General features: G+C 38.2%; 1 protein-coding gene across 1 annotated transcript in view; it reads right to left on the bottom strand.

Annotated features, from left to right (window-relative positions):
- Window positions 1-5519, bottom strand: part of AGPS (alkylglycerone phosphate synthase) — a 107812-nt gene that overhangs the window by 65822 nt on the left and 36471 nt on the right. The window lies entirely within an intron of this gene.

Here is a 5519-nt window from a genome sequence, read left to right as displayed (position 1 = left end):
GGGGGAGGAGGAAACTGAGGAGCTGATTCCAGGAACCTAAGCGGAAAGCGAGTTTTGAGAATGATGAAGGCAACGAATGTATAAGTGTGCTTTACACAATTGATGTATGTGTGGATTGTGATAAGAGTTGTATGAGCCCCCATAAAACGATTTAAAAAACAAAAACAAAACACTTGGGTAACAAAAAAAAATTATTATTTTTATTTTGGTAGGGAGGACCATGAATAATCAGCGAAGGGAAAACGACATAAAACAGACCCACATCTATGCCAACATACTTGAAGAGGCGGTATAAAAATGTACCATAGTCAAAGATTTTTCACATCATTGGTTTCTTAGGTGTAAAGGTAAAAACTAAACTAAAATATTAATGTTACTAGTAAATGTTTCTGACAATCATAAAAAGTAAAAGGAATCTTTGTGACTCCAGAACTTAAAACACTAGACATAATTAAAAATTATCACAAAAAACAAACCTCTCAATAAATTTAGAATATACCTAAAACGACCTGTCAACATACATTAGATTAAAACATATTCTCCACATACATTCATACAAATGATTTTCTACCAAGTATATAAACCCTATTACAACTTACATAATGACAAAAATCTGACAAGTTTGGCTCAATTAATATTTTACACATACAACAGACACACACATTCACATACATTCTTATAAATTCTGATAGCAAGTATTTAGATTTTCTCTTTGACTGTAGCATCTTCATAGAAACGTAATTCATATAACCATAGATTCACCCTTTTAAAATGTGAAATTCAAGGTTTTTAGAATATTCAGAGTTGTGCTGTCACCATTACCATAATCTGTTTAGAATATTTTCACCATTCCAAAAAGAAACACTGTGCCCACTAAGCAGTAACTTGCCCATTCTCACCACATAGCAGCCACCACTAACATAAGTGTCTGTCTCTATAAATTTGCCTATTATAGATATTTTATATTAATAGAATCTTACAAAATGTGTTAGCAATTGGCTTCTTTCACCTGCCATAATGTTTTCAAGGTTCATCCATGTTGTACCATTTATCAATATTGCATTCCTTGAGTTGCTGGGTCTGAGAAATCAGGACCATGATCTTAGGGAACACCAAGGTTAATTGGCAAAACAGTTCACAAAGACAATGGCCTATATCCTACTTTGGTAGTAGCAACTGGGATCTTAAAAGCTCCTGAGTGGCCACCTAGTGCACCTATTGGTCTCTCTGTGACAAAGACGAGAAGAGAACACTGAAGGCGTGTGGAAATAATGGACTAATGGACACAGACATCAGTCTCCACGGCCCTGATACCAGAAGAACTAAGCTGGTGCTCAGATGCCACTACCAACTGTTTTGAGAAGATGGAACAAAATTGAAAATCATTTTTTAAAATACCAGGTCTTTGGTTAACTGGAGACTGCTGAACCCCAAGAAAACCCCGAGACTATGTCCTTAAGTCACCCTTAAGGTCTGGAAATGAACTGACCTACCTCCCTGGCTCAATTTTCAGCCAAACAGCAGACAGTTCTGTCAGAGGAACAAGCAGCCCTGTTGGCGCAGTGGCTACATGCGGGGCTGCTAGCCAAAGGTCTACAGTCGGAGACCACCAGCTAAGAGGGAGCTTTCTGCTCCTGTAAAGATTTACAGTCTTGGAAACTCAAATGGACATTTCTACTCTGTCCTCCAGTATAATTATGAACCTAAATTGACTTATCCATATATGTGAGGAGGTACCCACAAAACCTGGAACACCACCCCTCTAAGCTACGTATTTAACGTTTTTTCTTTACAAAACAATCTTATCACCTTCAACGTACTCTCCATTACATTTATTACATTTGTCAAATCTGTGATTTCTTTCTTAGAAACATTTTTTCAAACATCTGTTTGAATGGCTGACAGCACCTCCCTCGTTTTTTTCTTCACCTCTTCTATTTCCTCAAATTGCTGTCCTTTCATGTCCCTCTTCAAAAAGTTGCAAGAAGCGAGGTCAGGTGAGTAAGGTGAATGGGGCAAGAGAGGTATGCTGTTTTTTGCCAAAAACTGGAGCACTGAGATGGCTGTGTGAGCAAGTACACTGTCGTGGTGGCAAAACCAGTCCTGTGTCTGCCACAAATCAGGCCATTCTTGTTGAACGCTGTTACGCTATCTTTTCAGAACCTCCAAATAGAAAGCTTGATTAACACTCTGACCTGATAGAACAAACTCCAAACCAGTCAACATTTACATCCGCTCGGGAAACTGATAGACATCCAGAATGAGATTTGTCCTCTATCAACATTTTACCTTTTTTGAAAGGAGAAACTCACTCATACACTTAAGTTCATCCCACAGTGCTGTCCTTGTAAACTATGTTCAACATCACAACAGTTTCTGTGGCATTTTTCCCGAGCAGGAATCAAAATGTCACAGCTGCACACTGTTCTCTTAAATCAGCTGTCACCAAAAAACAAGGCTCAAGTGAAACTGCTTTTACAAAAAAAATCACTCTGACCACAGAGAAAATTCCTAGGCAAAGCCACTGGGTGCACTAACTCGGAGCGAGTTGTTCAATGCTGGCTGAGCAAGAAAAATGCTACAAAGTACTCTGAAAGCTGCTCCGCCCAGCGCAATTCCTCCTAGATGGGGAATAATAACACTAAAGAGGTACACACTCTAGAATAATCAACTATTTTAGATCAAAAGTGCAGCATTTACTCAAAGACAAAGTTCAGAAGTTTAAGAAAGAAGAAATAACAGAGAGAGCATACACAGGAAGAAATGAGAAAAGGACTGTTACACTGTGGAGATTGTAATTAATTATGTGAATCATAATGTATATGAATTGTTGAATGGAAAACTGAGCAGCTCTATAAACCTTCTACCAATTAACAAAACATTGAGAGACACACACACACATCTTCTTGAACTAAAATATTTAAAATTTTCTATTAAAGATATTCTGCATACCTCCTTAATTATTGCATAAAATCCCATGATATGGTATATATAATTTTGTTTAGCCATTCATCACTTGATGGACACTTGAGTCATTTCCATATTTGGATTACTGTGAATATGCTTTTATGAACATACATGGGGGTTTTTTGGTAGAACTATGATTTTCTTTCTCTTGAACATACTTAAAGACTTAATTTCAGAAAAATATTTGATACAATCCCATATAACATCCTTGTTATGAAAAATAGATATTACATGTATCGACTATTACTATTTTCTTTCTCCTTATCTCTAATATGCATTCCAAAAACAAGCCTAAAACAAAATCCAAAGCCATGGCCACCAAGTGAGCTCCAAGTTATAGCCACCCTACAGAGGGTTTCTAAGATTTTTATGGGACCAGATAACCCATCTTGGAGATGGGTTTTGAACTACTGACCTTTTGGTTCACAATCCAATGCTTATGCAACAGAACTACTAAGGCTCTAGACATGCTTCAGAATCCCAAACCCATTGATCTCCTTTGGACTAGGAAAACTGTAAGTCCAGGAAAAAGAATTTGCGTTCATTGTTTTCTCATATCCGCATCTAAGTCTGAGTCAATGACTGTTGTAAGCTAACAGGTTGAATAACCACTGTAACCCCCAAAGTTCCAATTTAGTCTTTATTAGCTGGAATCAGTGGCTGCGGGAGGACCAAACGTCTTTCAAACTCCAGCAGCCCCTCACTGCTGTAAGGGCTCAGCTTATAAAGGTAAAAACCAAAGCCTGGATGACTAAGTGGTAGGTCTGGGTTTTTTTCAACACAGCTGTACAAGCGTTCCACCGAAGCCCAAACCAGCTTTCATTTACAGATATTGAGTGGGGCACATTCCGGGAACTGTCGAGATTGTGAGGGACATTCTGATCACATAGTATATTTGGAAGGACATTCTAGCCACACAGTACATCCCAAGAATATAGGCAGGGGAAGGGTCAGGAGGAGTTTTAAAAAAATCTTAAATGACATTCCTTATGTGAAGCCAGCTTCAACAACTCCAGAAGAAAAAATAAAGGGTTGTTGAGGATTTGATGAGGATATAAGCAAAATTACACTGAGAAAATGAGAGTGAAAAATTAATACCAAAGTTCTTGGCAGGTTTTAGTACTGACTATGAGAAGGGGCTTAATAATTGGTGGAATCCAAAATGTCAGCCTTGGGATAGTTTTAATTCAGGGAATTATCATATATACAAAAGAACTTTTACCCTTTGGAGACAAACTAGTGAGAAAGTATGAAATAAAAGAGAAATTGAAAGATTCCAGAGAAACAGCTTCAAACTGATTCAAACCAGTTCAGTTATAGGCAAGAAATAAACACTGGAACAGAGCTGAATTTCTAAAATGTGGGTGAATTAGAACACTAATAGAACACTATGGGTCAAAGCCTGGCTAGAAGCTTAATCCCCTCTTAGAAAATAAGAGGATGAACACTGCCTTACTCACCTCACTACCATCAAGTCAATGCTAACTCACAGTGACCCTATAGGACAGAGTACAACAGCCCCTGTGGGTTTCTGAGACTTAACTCGTTATGGGAATGGAAAGCCTCTTTCTCTTGAGGAGTAGCTGGTGTTCTGAACTGCTGACTCTGTAGTTAGCAGTACAACATGTAACCTCTATACATAGCAACCAAACCTTTTGACCAGTTGAGTAAAAAAAGTTGTGCTCTGCTCAAAGATGGTGGCCAACAATACCACTTTGAATGTGTATGGTTATCCACAATCCTGTAAAGATCTGATGTCATGTATCAGGCTCCTGAGAGGACTCCTGATACCTCTTCCAAGTTTCCCAATCCAGGGCTTCAATCCATACATTTTTCCCTTTCTGGCTAGTGTTCTGGATCACCCATATTTCAAAACTTTGGTTTGGTTCCGCTTTTGCTTTATTGACCACTATAGAACTAGTTTTAGAGACCTAAATAGGAATGAATGATAACAAGGCATGCCATCCCTTTCCCCACCAAAAACCATTGCCATTCATAAAACAAATACAAGAGGATAGAAAAAACAGAAAAGAATATTCTCATAAGGGAACAACAAGTGATCTAAAATCGATGGGGAGGAGGGTGTCAGAGGCCTGCTAGGGCTTGATCAAGGGCAATGTAACCAAGAGTAATTACTGAAACCCAAATGAAGGCTGAACATGATAGTGGGACAAGAAGAAAGTAAAAGGAAATAGAGGAAAGAACTAGGAGACAAAGGACATTTATAGAGGTCTAAATACAAGTCATGTGCATATGTAAATATATTTATACATGATGATGGGGAAATAGATCTATGTACATATATTTATAGATTTAGTATTACAGGTTAGTAGCAGATGGACATTGTGCCTCTATTCAAGTACTACCTCAACACAAGAACACTTTGTTCTATTAACCTGGCATTCCATGATGCTCACCTTCCCGACACAATCACAGAAGACAAAGCGAGCGCACAAGCAAATGTGGTGAAGAAAGCTGATGGTGCTCAGCTATCAAGAGATATAGCATCTGGAGTCTTAAAGGCTTGAAGATAAACAAGCAGCCATCTAGCT

The sequence above is a fragment of the Echinops telfairi genome, unplaced genomic scaffold, assembly GCF_000313985.2.
Source record: "Echinops telfairi isolate 266 unplaced genomic scaffold, ASM31398v2 ScPeMD7_3;HRSCAF=10, whole genome shotgun sequence".
Classification (NCBI taxonomy): domain Eukaryota; kingdom Metazoa; phylum Chordata; class Mammalia; order Afrosoricida; family Tenrecidae; genus Echinops; species Echinops telfairi.
This window is presented reverse-complemented; position numbering and strand designations above follow the sequence as displayed.